Here is a 16421-nt window from a genome sequence, read left to right on the forward strand (position 1 = left end):
CAGGAAGTTATATTTCCTTTTGCATTACACTTACACAGAAAGACATGAACTGAATGAGAAGTAGGCAGTCCTACAGAGTTTTCCTGCTTTTCTTTTGTTTTATTCATAGTTCCTGACAGTGCAAATATCCAAATAAGAGATCCTTATACTTCAAATAGAAATGTATTTACAACTGCAGTTGTTAAATCTCAAGTGTTTCTTATGTAGCTCATATTGTGAAGTTCATAAGCAGTGTTACCCATTTTGACATTGCATTATTCTTTTCAATTAAATCCATTATTATCTTGAAAGTGGATGTTTCAACTGAGTTAAACATGCAAAGTTAGCAAAACAAAATATTTTCTTTAATAATTGAAACCAAGTAACAAATGAACTTCCTCTAGTCTTAACTTTTAATCAATTTTGTAAGAATATAGTACTCATAAAACTTTCTTTTTTCTGACAGATACAATGTCCTTCTCTTATCTATGAACTTTTAGCACACTGATTATACTCTACTTTGTTCTTCTAGATATGTATATGCTGCTTATGTATATTAATAAAGCAAGGCTCTGAGGAAGCACTGTTATCTGATTTGTCTTTTTTTCCTGTACTCCAGTACAAAATGTAATGTCATGAATACAGAAAGAAGCTAACAGAATTTTAAAGAAGTACGTGCATATGGCAGAACACTCTCCACGGGACTCATGTCTATAACACGGGGAATAAAGTTGTGTCCACATAGGGAAGATTCCATTTCTGTCCCTGTACACCAAGGTAGTAGAGTGGAAGTGCTCCTGGACACTTCCCTAATAACTCAGCTCTCCTCTGAATGATACCAAAGGGCAGCGCTCACATTACCTTCAGTACAACTACACATAGAACAAATACCCAAACACAGGCATGCTAAAAGTGCCCACCTTCCCAAACAGGCTTAAATGTGTCCACAGTATTTATCTACATCATGCACTGACATTTGAAAGCAGGACTACTGCACTTTCAAAATGTTAGCTGTAAAAAAGAAAATATTAGCTGCTTCCATCACACTGAAGCCTGAAGTCTAAATCAATAAATGATTGGGAATAAGTTACAAAATGTTTTTAATTTTTACTTGAACTTGTAACTAGGAATATGGAAACCTCTTCCTTGTTTATTTCTTTAATCCTTATTACAGAAATAATAGGAGAAAATAGCTATTTTAGATAGTATAGGGTAAATATTTTGTAACATAGTATATCCCAGAAGTATTAACAATTATGTGCCTATTAAAAAGAACGAAAGAGAAAAAGTACTACAAACAACTTGCAACAACTTTTAATATGAAATATGTTTATCATAGAATTGATTGAAATGTGATCCTTGACAGAGAATAGGTAATATATCATAAATATATCATAAAATGTAAGTTAAGAAGAATAAAAGAAGTATTAAAGGAAATATTTTTAATGAAGCTAATTGTCCCCAATTAAACTTAATTTTTGTTAAATTATAACACTTCAATGCATTAATATATGTACATGCAAATGGGTAATCACTTTTCTCTCCAGAATTGTAAAATAGAATACAGTATAGAAAAGAGAATTTTCACTGTTGTTACTCAATATTTGCTTGTTTTTGTGCCCATCCTGGGCCTTGAACTCTGGGTTCCCTAAGCTCCATTAGCTTAAGGCTAGCATTCTATCATTTGAGCCACAGCTTCACTTTCCACTGTTTTCTGTGATTCATTGGAGATAAAGAGTCTCAGGGACTTTCTTGTTTGCACTGGCTTCAAACCTCCATCTTCAGTTCTCAGCCTGAGTAGCTAGGATTACAGGCAGGAGCCACCTGCATCTGGCTCAATAACACCTTCTGAACTGAGTGCTAGCCACATGTTCTAATTATTCAAATTTGAAAAATAAAATCATTTCAAGATCCTCTCAACTAAAATATTTGGGCAACAGAATATAATAAGCAAGAGTATGATTTGTTTAATTGATAAATTACTGTCAAAATTATGAATATAAATTATTACATGCCTTCCTCCACGTTTACACAAGGATCTATAATGTATTGTTAAGCAGAGAAAACATTTTTCAAGAGATTACATCCATCCTGAGTGTTGGGGGTGTGTGTGGGGGAATTCTCACATTGCATCTGTGGTCCTTTATCACTGAAGACACCTCTGGGCTTCTACAGAAGAGAAAGTCACCATTCAGAAGAAGATGCATATTTCTGGTTTCCAAGGAAGCATTTGGGGCTGGGAATATGGCCTAGTGGCATAAGTGCTTGCCTCGTATACATGAGGCCCTGGGTTCGATTCCCCAGCACCACATATATAGAAAATGGCCAGAAGTGGTACTGTGGCTCAAGTGGCAGAGTGCTAGCCTTGAGCAAAAAGAAGCCAGGGACAGTGCTCAGGCCCTGAGTCCAAGGCCTAGGACTGGCAAAAAAAAAAAAACAAAAAGAATGAATAAAAGAAGGCATTTGGATTTTAACAAGATTTGATGTTTTGGGGAAAGCCATGTAGTAACATACAAATAAGGGTTTTCTGAGACATTCTTTTTTTTTTTTTTTTTTTTTTTTTTTTTTGCCAGTCCTGGGGCTTGGACTCAGGGCCTGAGCACTGTCCCTGGCTTCTTTTTGCTCAAGGCTAGCACTCTGCCACTTGAGCCACAGCGCCCCCTCTGGCCATTTTCTGTATATGTGGTGCTGAGGAATTGAACCCAGGGCCTCATGTATAGGAGGCAAGCACTCTTGCCACTAGGCCATATCCCCAGCCCTGAGACATTCTTGAATATCTAAATCTATAATGAAATTTCAAGGGAGATATATACAAATTGAAGCATAAGATGCCATTTGTATACCTAACCCAACAAGGAGCCCATGGCTGTCAATGAACCCTGAAAGACTATAAACTTTCATTTCCCTCAGAAGTATCTAACATGTCTTAGTGAGGACCCCAGATAAATAAAGTTTTAGATGAATTCTTACTTTTGAGTTTTTAGCAAGCTGCCTCTAACTGACTGGTATTCTGTACTTCATAAAAGTTTCAAATCTGAACCATGGGTGGGTGTGGTGGATAAAGATGAGTGAATTGACAGCTATGTGGGGGAAAGCACATGCTATCTGTCAGACTGTCTTTATAAATGGGGGAAAAGCACTTAGTAAAGTGGGAAAATCTGACTCAAAAGTGTATGGATTCAACAAAGGACTCAAGTCAATGCTTTTAAATGTTCTGATCACCTTAAAAGCTACTCTTAGCTTGTGATTCACAATCCCCTCCACAAATTCTGCTGTAGTCAAAAAATGTATTTCCACAGTATCTACAGCACTGGTTGGCACATGGGCAGTAGCCTGGCAGTTGCTGTGTGGCGTGCATTAGCTCTCCTGTCAGAACACCTCCCTAGGATGTTATTACTTATTCTCAAACTGACCAGGAGACTCCAGAAAGCACTGTGAAGGGCATCTACTTCAATTTCCGCAGATTTAGTTAAAATTGTTGCAACTGTGATTAATGCAGAGTCAAAAGACTTGTGGAAAGGGATTATTATTTTATTCTTTTGCAAGGTTGAATAGAAGATCAGTATATTTTGTGCTGATCAATGTTAAGTTCCATCTAAGAGGGCTATTGGGAGTCAGATAGGTAGTCAAATAGGTAGACTGTTGCCTATGTGTTTGGATCTCGTGGGAAAGGGCCAGCATGGGACATGTGAGTCAGTAGAGCATGTGATGAGTTGGCAGAGATGGCATTTTAAGCTGAGAGTCTATGGTACAAGTAAAGAAGGCTGAGGACAGAGCTCTAGAGAACTACACCTTTAAGAGCTCTGATGAGGAGGCTGGGGATATGGCCTAGTGGCAAGAGTGCTTGCCTCATATACATGAAGCCCTCGGTTTGATTCCCCAGCACCACGTATACAGAAAATGGCCAAAAGTGGCGCTGCGGCTCAAGTGGCAGAGTGCTAGCCTTGAGCAAAAAGAAGCCAGGGACAGTGCTCAGGCCCTGAGTCCAAAGCCCAGGACTGGCAAAAAAAAAAAAAAAGAGTTCTGATGAAGGTTTGTAGCCAACTAATAACTCAGAAAGATAGGCAAGAAAGCAAGAAAAAAATTAACTCAAATTAAATTGAAAACTCTGTGTGATTCACAGAGATCTCTAGAATGAAGCCCTCCTGAAGCAGGCTATTGATCATCTTCAGTGCTGCTGAGATGCAGGTAGGGGGCTGATAAAAACGGAATAAACTGAAAAGAAATACTGAGGTAGACTGATCAGGCTTTAATACTTACCTTCTTAGAGACCTAGGTCAATTTATACAACCCCGCAGCTTCCTCATTTGTAAAATGGATGCTGTAAGTATGTCTACTTAAGCAGTGTGAGAATTACACTAATGTTATCAAGTATTTAAAATAATACCTGACACATAGCAAACTTTATTATTATTACTACCGTTGACTTTGGCAAGATGTTGGTGTTCTTGATCTTTCTGTGGTAGTAAGGTTTGAACTCAGGGTCTTAGAATTGATAGGCAGAAGCTTTGCTGCTGAACCATGCCTTCAACCTTGTTTGTACTATTTTGAAACTTGAGGGGGGTGGGTGTTATCATGAGGCCTGAAGTCAGGGTCTGGGACACTGTCCCTGAGCTCTTTTTTGCTTAAGGCTAGCACTCTAGCACTTTGAACCACAGAACCACCTCCAGTTTCTGGGGGTTAATTTGAGCTAAGAGTGTCATTCACTCTTCTGCCTGGCTGGCTCCAAACCATGATCCTCAGATCTCAGCCTCCTGAATAGTTAAGATTACAGGCATGAGCTGCTGGTGCCAGGCTTGAAACTGTCTTGCTTTTAGTCCAGGTCCATGCCTAATCAATGACCCACCTATTTTAGACCTCCTATCATAGCTGGGATGACTGATAGGTGTCACCACGTACACAGTTCGGTTCTTTAAATGGAGTCTCAATAATCGTGTTGCTGAGTCCAACCTGGAACTGTGATACTTCCTATCTCACATAGCGAGGATAACCAGTGTGTGCTACCACTCCCAGCTGTCGGTTGAGGAGGGGCTCATCTATGTTCCCTAGCTGGCCTTAAACTGCCATTCTCCTGATCTCAGCCTCCCAAGAAGTTAGGATACAATGACAGGTGAGAACCACTGGTGCCTAGTTAAGATGCTGATCTCAAAAGAAGCCATTGGAATGGAGTGGTAGGAACAGAAATGTTAAACTGAAATGAGAGGATATAAGGTGAAGGAAAGCATAAAACAAGAAGAAATACTTTAAGCTATGAAGAGAATGGGGGAGTAAGTTGTCATTCTGACGGTGTGCTTCAGGATGCCAGTGACTGAAGTTGCAAATGTTAATTTTATGTCTCAACTTGACTGGGCTGAAAAATGCCCAGATAGCTGGGAAAACATAATTTCTAAGTGTGTTTCTAAGGGAGATTAATATCTGAATCAGTAGACTGAAGAGAGAAGAGCTTCCTTCACAAATGTGATAAAGTATTATCCAACCTGGTGTGGATCAGAATACAACACCAAGGCAGGGTAAGGACTTCTCTCGCTCTTGGCTTAAGACATCAGAGCTCCTGGTTCTTGAGCCTTCAGATGCAGGTACTTATACCAGTGTACTTCTATAATCATGAGAACTAATTCCATACACACACATTATATATATATGTAAATCTCAGTCTCTTGATTTTTGTTCTCTGAAGAACTCTAATACAAATATTTGCCATATATTAAGATTGTAACATGTAGTACTTACTTAACCAATATAAGATCATAGAACTGTATTTTGAAATGCCATCTCTTCAAATGTAAACTCAAAAGTATATACAACCCTTGCTCTTTCCATCATATATTTATGAAGCATATACCAAAGGTAGAATAGTATCAGTCTTGATAGAAATGCAAGGGCATAATTTCTATGTTTGTAGAACATAGAACATAATTTCTATGTGTGTATTCTCTATTTGTAACAAGTACATGATTCCATTCTGTTGGGCTCTGTGATGTCTAAGCCACTTACTTAAATTACTCAATATAATATAGTAGAGACCTGAAAGACAGTTATCCCAGTCTTTCTTACATTTCTTGATAGCTTTAATCTTCTGCTTGTCATTTTATTTTGTTTTGTTATAACTTAAAAGTACTTTTATCTAGACATCAAAGAGAACACTTCCCCTTGAATGGATTACACTTAAACCACTAGATCTTTGAATATCCTTCAGTAGTGACCAACTATAAAGAACCAGAATTCATTTTAAATGTCAAGAATTTTTTCAACACTGAAGTTACATATACTGAAAGAAAAATTAGTATGTCTTGTACAGAAGGGGCTGGGAATAGAGTTCATGAATTATTAAAAATGTAGTTCACTGTGCAACTTTTGACTGTTTTATCTCCTAATCGAAGCACTTTTTAAATCAATTATTATATTTGTCTCTTATAGTTCAAAATACAATATATATGTATACATACATATATATGTTACATATCTACAGAGACAAAGAAATTAAAGGTTGCTTAGGACTAGGGGTAGGCAAAATTTCATTAAAAAAAGAGAACTGAAGAGCAAGTGACACAAGATTTCTGATCAGATCAATAGAGCTGTTCTAAATTTTATTAGATGATAGATGCAGAATGCTATAATTGTACTAAAACACTGAATTGCACTCTACATGGATAAAAAGCATGGCTTTAAATTCTATCTCAACAAAGCTATCTAAAACAAGAGTGGATCCAAGTCTTAGCAACAAGATATTATTGTAAAGTAGCCATATAGTGGCAATCTGAGAACTACTAACATTTAAACAACAACAACAAGAACAACACACACACACACACACACACACACACACCACTTCCAAAAGACAGAAAAATAAGATTTATTTATTTTATTTTGAAGTTTATGTTTGAATTTAGGAAACAGAAAATTAAGCACCAAGTTTCATAATGGGATTAAAGACTTCTTGTTAAATTTCAGCTTGGGAACATTCTACAATAGAGAAATAGAACTGGAATGAAATAAACTCAGTTAAAATTCCTTGCCTTGTATTTTTCAGCTCAGAGCTTTCAGCATTTCTTCACTGACATGACTTACAACATTCTTGCCAAGTGATAACTCAATAAGCCAAATGAATGAAGTGAGGATTTCTAGGTGGTTCTTCACAGTGAGACTATCAGCCTCCATAATAAGTGAGCCAGTTCTCATGAGAAATCTCTGATCTATATGTATACACATCCTACTGATTCCCTGTCTCTGGGAAATTCTAATATGGTGAGTAAATTCTCCTCACCTGAATAACTATTGTGGGAAATGAGGTGGGATAGGCTTCTGAGATAAAAATCCATGCAAGAACTAGTGCTTCTTTTCCACACAAGAAGAAATGAAATAAAATGGAGAGACAGATGAACAGTCACAATGATCATTTATATGTCTACTAAAGGAAAGTCTCAACTTATTTTGGTATGTAATGGCCAACAATGTAGAGATCTAAAAGTGAGCCTGTTTCTCAGGGTAGCAATCTACTATAGCAGTTGCAACAGCATCACAGACTGAATGGCTTCACCAACAGAATTCCATTTTTTCAATAGTCCTAAGAGTCTAGAAGTCTAAGAGAGCAAAGTGCTATCAGATTTGGTTCCTTCTGTGGGCTTGCTCCTAGCTGTGTAGATTGCTGTTTTCTTCCTGGGTCTTTATATATGGTCTTCCCTCTGTGAAAACTTGTGTGCAAATTTCCTCTTCTAATAAGGACACCAGTCCTACTGAGCCAGGATTCACTGAACTGATCTTTAAAGAGCTTACCTCCAAATACAGTCACATTCTAAGATACTGGGGTCAAGATTTCAGCATAGGAGCTTGGTGTGGGACACAATTGGTAAGGCACATGGAAACAGAATGTAAGGGTTGCAGTTCTTCATCAAATAAAATATATTCTTGTCATACAGTTTGCTTGCGGAAAATTACAGGACTTCTTTTCTTTTTTTTTGTTTTAATTTAAATTATTCTATTGGAGCTCTTTGCACTGGTAGGAATAAACAGGGTTTCTTTTCCAGATGTCAGTTTTGTCAGAGTGGTGTCTGAGAACAAGGAAAGAAGCCTTGCCTTTGTTTGCACTACTGCTGCACAGTTTTCAGATCTACAGTGCTGCCAGAAGGAGCAAGAGCAAAAGATTGAAGTCAAGCATGTGAGAAGCAGAGTTATTAATAAAGGCAGGCAGAGTTTCTGAGTATGTAATTTAAGGAGGAAGGGTTTGATTTTAATTGATCGAGTTCTTTTCAAGTCACTAGATTGGATACTGGAGACTTTCCCTTTACTCATTGGATCATAACATTCTGAATGCTGTTACTTTAACCTGAGTTAGACTTACTAAGAGCAAAGGTTTCGCCCATGAAGTTGAAGTTTGCACAAGCTACTAATTTCAACAGGGCTTCACTTTCTCAACATCAGACCTTACGATTACCATGAATAGGTTTCCCACAACATACACCTTTTACTTTTTTTTCTCGCACTGCGGTTTGAACTCAGCACCTTGTACAATTGTCTGGCACTCTACTATTTGAGCTATACCTTCAGCCTGGAGTCTTCACTGGTATTTTGGAGATCCATATTTTCATTTTTCTGCCTGGACTGGTTTCAAGCCACAAACCTTGAGATCTCAGCCCCTTGAGCAGCTAGGCTTTGCAGATGTAAGCTTCTAGCATCTAGCTCCATTTTTGGTTTTATAATATTGAGGGCACAAACCTGGTAACCTCTCCCATATTCTGCTCTAAAACATTTTTTCTACTTTCATAGTAATCAAAAATTCTAGTGCAATATGTGATTTATTTACTTTGTTTATGTACTCTGTTTATATGACACTAGAATAAAAACATCTTAAGGACAATAACCTCTGCCTGTTTTATTCTTTGCTATATCCCATGTACCTAGAATAGAACTGGTCTCAGAATACACATTGAATAAGATTGGCTGAATGAAAGAGTGTCTCACCAATTTATCAAAATGGATGTTTCTATGTGAACTACAGAATTTATTGTTATGTAAGTGTGCTGTTCCTTGAAGTCATCACCCTGTGTGCATTCTATGTATGCTGTTACTGGAAAATACTTAGAATGTCTTAGGCCTCAGTTTAAGAGATACACAAGCAACTAGTCTTATTTCTGTGTAGTTATATTCTACTTTTCATGGTAACCATCTTCCTTTTTCAGTGTGACCATCTATTTTCTTTAGAGGACAGTGTCCCTCATGACTTTGAAAGGACAAAAAGTTATGTGATTCCACAGAGAATGGACAACAATGAAAGATTTTGCACTATACTATCACTAGAGTCCCAGTAAGCAACCACATGTTGTTATTACTGCATATAACATTTGCAAGAGAAAACCTAACTCCTGACTCTCAAGAGACACTTAGATAATCACACTTAAGAGGCTGTTGTTCTATACACGTGTGGTTTTTCATCTCTTGCAGATTTAATTAAAATGTTAAGTAAAGTGCACTGGATTGGGTAGGATTTGAAGCACAATTCAGGGGAGGAAGCCATGAAAAATGAACAAAATGACACTTCTTCATATTTCTTTCTGTTGTGTTTGCAATTTCTTTTCCAGTGCAAAAGGTGTTGTGTGCTAAATGTAGAAAACTTGGAAGCCACATAGAACAAGAGAAGTATTTGGATGGAAATCCGCCTGTGTGCACGCAGTAAACCCGAGGAAGGCCTCTGGGCTGCAGCCTCACTGCCCACCGCTCTGCTCACCAGGCTCCTGCTTCCTCACAGAACCCTCACTACTCTGCTCCTGCTGCCTGGTCTCTTGTCAGCGCCTTTGCAAATGTCTCTGACCTCTGGCTGTTGTGCAGGTCCCACTGTCCTTCCATTCATGTGGCTGCACCAGGGAGATCCCAGCTCTAGCATTTCTGCCACAGGGAGCCATTTCTCACTAAGGTATGCTAGCCCCCTTAAAATCTGGCTTTGTAGAATTTGTCACAGCATGTGATGATATTGTTCCCACTTGTTTTACCAGTATTCTAAGGAAGACAAAGTCATAAGCAATGAGAATTTCACTCACCACAGTATCTCCAGTGCCTGTTGCTGAGTTCTGCACAAGTAGGTAGTCAAAAATATTACTATGGGGCTGGGGATATAGCCTAGTGGCAAGAGTGCCTGCCTCGGATACACGAGGCCCTAGGTTCGATTCCCCAGCACCACATATACAGAAAACGGCCAGAAGCGGCGCTGTGGCTCAAGTGGCAGAGTGCTAGCCTTGAACGGGAAGAAGCCAGGGGCAGTGCTCAGGCCCTGAGTCCAAGCCCCAGGACTGGCCAAAAAAAAAAAAAAAAATATTACTATGCAATCACTTGCCAAGTGCTAGAAACCTATTAGTAACCAGAAGCGAGGCTCGGGACATAAGAGCTGAATAATTCTAGAGAAAACTACTTACTTGACCTGAGAAATGTATATGAAAATCATCACTTCTAGTTATCTGGCCCCTACAAGTCCTGACTTAAGGTTCCACCATATGCATTAAACATCTTACAGAAAGCATAAGACATATCCAATACAGTATTGTTATCCTAACTTGTGCAGAACATTAGATAAAAGTCTGTTGTCGGAAATTAAAGTCTGTATATTGTCTCCAATAGGAAGAGAAAAAATGCTTGCATGTCAGATTAATTTGTGTACTTTCTACTTGACTAAGAACTGGGCAAGCCCCAAATCATTTTTTACTTTAGCTTGGCTACCATGAGGTTGAATCACAGTTGAATTCCATATAATAATTAATGTATAGTTGAAACTTCATCTTTTTCTTTAATCCTAAGAATCAATTTTTTCTGTATTTTTAATTATATTGGATCTGAATGATTTAATTTCATTATGTAAATCGGTACAATTGGAAACAGTAAGTATTACATCATTGCTATTCCCAATATTTTGAGAAGCTTGTGCTGTTTGAAACTATCCTGAGTTACTAAATATACATTACTGAAAATATTTGAATACTCTACCTAGCTTTAATTCTGATATATATGTATGTGTGTATTTGTGTGTGTATAGCATTCTGGTGTGTATGTGTGTATGTATGTGTGTACACATGTGTGTATGTGTGTCTGTGTCATTCTATATGACAGGAAGGGTTTTATATACAAGAACAGCATTCATTTGGGCACTGCTGGCTCATGCAAAGAATCCCAGCTACTCAGGAGGCTAAGATCAGAGGACCACAATTCAAAGCAAAGAAGCCAGCCTAGTCAGGAAAGTCTGAGACTCTTATCTCCAATCAACTACCACAAAGCCTGAAGTAGAATTGTGGCCCAAGTGGTAGAGTAATAACCTCCATCAAGAAAAAAAAAAAAAAAGCCCAGAAACAATGCCTAGACCCTGAGTTTAAGCCCCAGGACTGCCCTCAACCACCAAAAAAGCAGAAGCATTCAGTATGTTACTATAGCTGGGTAACAAGTGATTCAAATTTAGTGACTTAAAACAATTACCTTCCTCATTCAAACTTCAGAGGACTGGGAGTTTGCACTGGGTTCACCTGGGCAGTTCTTTGTTTTGAACTCACACATTCAGCAAAACTGGATGATTTAACATCACCTTACATATCTTGGTACTGCCTGTTTATTGGGACACAAGTCCACACCAGGTAAAGTTGGACTTATTTGTACAAAAGCTCAATTCTAAAAGCAACAAGAAAATGGTACAAATGCTAAAGCATTTTTGTTAATATCCTATTAGTCAAAGCAAATCATATGGACAAGGTCAAAGTAAACTGAGACACTAAGACAAGAAACCTTGATTAACTGGGAGCTACTTTTGTGACAATTTACTAGAGTATACGAATTAATTTTAAATATCTTTCTTCTTAGTTTTCAAAATACTAATGTAGTTATTGTCTTTGGCTAAACAGTAAACAACAATCCAGACAGCAATTATTGTTTTTCATAAACCCTGTGTTACATTGCATTTCTAGAATTTTTATTACACTTTGCCTAATGGAAGCACTTATTTCTTTTCAAAATTAGAAAAAAAACAAGGTCAGACTCAGGCATCGAAGTATATGAAAATCAATATTTCATTAGATCAAGCATAGTTTCAATACCAGTGTAGAGAAATAAAAGTTAAGGAAAAATGTGTTTGCAGAACTAGTATGGAGATAATTTCTGTAACTGTGAAAAATACAAAAAAGCCACAATAATGAAAACATGTAGGATGAGGTAACTTCAGGATATTATTGAAAATTATGATTTATTGTGTGAATTCAAAATCATGTGCAATAAATTCCCAAAGTCAATGAAATGTCATTGTGCTTAGTGAAATTATAATGTTTTGGCTCAATACACTGAAAAAAATTTGCTTGGTATATATTTATCATTAAGCACTACATAATTTAGAGAATAACATAAATATGGAGAGCCAGTCTCTAGCATCTAGTTGGAAGTCTGCAATTACAATAGATGTCAATGTAATTGGAAGTTTCAAAAATCAAATCCTATACCAATTTACTATGCGTAGTTCTTCCATACCAAGAGTCCCCTATTTCCAAATGCATTCAAACATTTGATTCTTTCACATGCACACTTCTTGACACTCACTATTCCTATATCTCCACATTCCTTTCTCCTCCTTTCATTCTGATACATCCTTTATATATCTGAAGACCCAGTAAAACTTGACTTCTCTTGAATCCTTCCATAGTGCCCCCAAGCAAAGTACTCTCTCCTAGATACTCCCATGATACCTATGAATTTTCTGCCAACATTGTTAGTCCTTGAGCTGATTTCCTAGGGCATGGTTGTATCCATCCAGGAATAGCACATGTTATGTCAAGTAGGACTAGAGAATGAAGGAAAAAACTTCAGTAAAAAGAGAAGAGGAAAGAGAAGAATGGAAGGGAGAAAAGGAGAAGGGAGGGGAGTGGAGAGGAGATGGAGAGTTGCAGAGAGTGAAAAAGTAAAGAAAAGCAGGTGAAAGAGGAGGGAATTAGAAAGTAGGCAGCCAAGAAAAGAGAAGCAAAGCAGGGGTTTGAGCTTTTATGGAGCTCCTATGTCTGACTCTATATTTTAAAAACATACATTTTTTAAAGGTTTACTATAACCCTATAAGGTAAATACTGTCAGTATCCCTACGTTGCATTCACTAGTGTGTAGATTAACAAGTGATCCATTAGCCAGTGTCCTTCAAACCCTGCGCACTAGCCAGTAAGCCTTCCTGCCTGGTGAGGATCTTCCCTTCAATCAATTAGAATACACAGCTCCATACACTTGTCCTGATTCATTTGATCTGATTACCATTAACCATTTCCATCAATTAAGATTATTTGGTCCTGGGAATGTGGCTTAGAGGTAGAGTGCTTGCCTAGCATGCATGAAGCACTGGGTTCGATTCCTCAGCACCACATAAACAGAAAAGCCAGAAGTGGCGCTGTGGCTCAAGTGGCAGAGTGCTAGCCTTGAGCAAAAAGAAGCCAGGGACAGTGCTCAGGCCCCGAGTCCCAAGCCCAAGGACTGACAAAAAAAAAAATATATATATATATGTATATATATATACATATATATATATATACATCAAGAAGTTTGGAATGTATATTCAAACCCAGGGCTTCATGCATGCTAGGCAAGCACTCTACCACTAAGCCATGGGTTTGATTCCTCAGTACCACATAAACAGACAAAAAGAAAATTTTGGCTCCCAGTTTCAGGGTTCTTTCTCAGTTTTTGACTGTTATTTTGGGGTCAGGCTAGCACATCATCTCACACTTGGTCTCTGTGACAGGGGAGCACTGGTTCTCATACCAGGAAAAACAAGGACAGGAAGAAGAGGGCCAAGGACCTTAATTTCCTCTTCAGGGGGAAACCCCCAATGACCTGACTTTGTCCTGTGAGGTCTCAAATCCTAAAGATGCAAACTATAATATTTTCAGAGCACAAAGAATTACCTGTTCTATCAGCTTAAGTTTCCTTTCTAAAATGTCCAATTATATCAACAAACTATTTGAATGGAAATTTTGTGGAAGTGCTAGGTGGAACTGTCCTGACAGGACCACTGAGGGTTTAGCAGAATGTCTTCTAACCAAAGAAACAGCCTTCTATGTCTACTACAACAATCACAAAACAAAAGGTGCCTCCTCACAGAGAGGCCTCTTGAAAGCCCAGCTCTGTAGTTGTCTCTCTTGCTGTCCTCATTGCTATCTGCTTAACATCATATTTTGGATTCCTTGTTACAAGAATGCATTATTATTTGTATATTTTGCTCATATGTTGTTGGATGGTCCCTAGAGTATACATGTGTACATGCAAGGATATAATATGTAGTCCATACAGACATATATGATCTTAGAGAATGATCCTTGATTTTATATTTACATTTTCAAGATTCTTAGAACTTGTAAGAAGTGTTTTGTTTTTTCCTCCCAAATAATCATTCATTTAAAGCCAATTGAGATTTAATTTTGATTTAATATATGCAACCAAAAAGTTAGGCCTTCATGTTAATGCCCAAAGTACTAATACCAAGAATAGTAAAAATGGAGATGAATGTTAATTGCTAGAAACATTTTCTGTACAAAAGAAAGCAAACAGACCTAAACTGTATTATTTTTAGTGTCTGTGTTACCTTGGAGGCTTTGTAAGAACCCACCTAGCAGAAGCAAACAAGGTTGGAGATTTACAGGTATTTGCATGTCTTTCTGGCAAATGCAAATTTTTAAAGAAATAAAAGGATCTAAAAATTGCAGCAAGTCAAATGAAAATGAGTGCAGGTGAGAGGGAGATTTGCCTGCTGCCATAGCTTTGCCTTTTTACTTGAAGAAGAGAGCTTCTTTTTTCTCCTTTGTTTGAAATTACTTTAGCCAAAGGAATTTTTTAAAGGTGTCTCAAAACCAATCTTACTTTATCAACCTTTAATTAGCTTAAAAAGTTACTTTGCAAACGACGGATTGAGCCTGAGAGCAGATTGGAGAATTCTTACCACTCATAAAAGGTTAGTTTTCTAGCCTGAAGATTTCTATTTCTAGCTACTTGTCCAAAGGAATCCAATTCTAAGTCTATATAAGCGCAGATCCACGCACACTGTTTTCATTAGGACATTAAGTGGTATTCGCTCCACGTCTTAGCAAATTCTGAACTTCCTCAGTGAAAATTGTCACTGATTTTTGCCTTATTATCTAACCCACAGCCTGACACATGCAGCTTAATAAATGGCTGAACAATAAATGAATAAGGGAAGGCAATCCACTTTCATACCAACTTTGCTTTCAAAAAGATGATCCAGAGAAGAACAAAAGTTCTTTTCTTTAAATCTTTATGTTTAAACACTTATCATTTAAAGAGACCTCCCCAGCCACTCTGCCAAATCCCTTTCCATGTTGGAATCTCCTTGCTGAAAGCGAAATCCATTCCACGCCCCACTCCCCCCAGCCTAACCCTCTCTCTCTCAGCTCTGTGCTCCCAGATGGCGGCATTTGTGGGGAATTTCAAGGGAAGTGCATCATTTCTAGAGTGCACGCTGCTTCAGGAAAGTAATCATTCATGCTCCCCTTAAAAATTCTATTTGTAAAAATGGGGATAGGACCATGGTTTTGCCTCAAGTCTTTTTCCCATGTCCTGCTCTAATTAGGTCCTTGTGTGCCACCTGGGGTGACATGGGAGTCTCTAGGCCCTTTAGTAACAAGAAAAACTGGACATTATTGCTTCTTTCATGATTTCTCTTTATTGCAGAAAAAAACTTTGAGTGAAAAGAGTTCATTTTAAGCAAATAGGATTTTATTTTATGTATACACAGGGCACTATAATCCCAGCTACTCAGAAGGCTGAGATCTGAGGACCCTTGTTCAAAGCCATCTCAGGCAAGAAATGCTCTTATCTTCCATTAGTCAGCAAAAAGTAGGGATGTGGCTCAAGTGACAGAGCAAAAAAGCTCGGGGACAGTGGCTAAATTCAAACCTCAGGACTGGCAAAAAACAAGCAAGCAAACAAACAAAAATCCCATAGTATTGAAAAACTAGCTTTAATTCAAAAATTAAAACTAGGGCTCCTTGGCACAGATTGAAACTTTCTTAATAAAGGCCCAGAAACACAGCAAATCAAGGAAAGGTTGGACAAATGGTATTATATCAAACCATAGAGCTTTTGCACAGAAAATGATATAGCTAACAAGATAAATAGCCCTCAGACTGGGAGAAAATTTTACTGGCCATACAATAGATAAGGGCCTCATATCTAAAATATACTTAGAACTCAAAAAAAAATGTAAGTTTCCCCAAAACAAATTCTGAAAGAAGCAACTGCCCCCTCAATAAATGAGCTAAAGACTTGAAGAGAGATTTCTCTGAAGAGGAAATGAGAATGACCAAAAGGCACATGAAGAAGTGCTCAACATCACTGGCCATAAAAGAAATGCAAATCAAAACGACATTGAGGTTACACCTGACCCCAGTTAGAATGGCCATTATCAAGAAAACTAACAACAGATGCTGGGGGGA

Source organism: Perognathus longimembris, chromosome 22 (genome assembly GCF_023159225.1).
Source record: "Perognathus longimembris pacificus isolate PPM17 chromosome 22, ASM2315922v1, whole genome shotgun sequence".
Taxonomy (NCBI): Eukaryota; Metazoa; Chordata; class Mammalia; order Rodentia; family Heteromyidae; genus Perognathus; species Perognathus longimembris.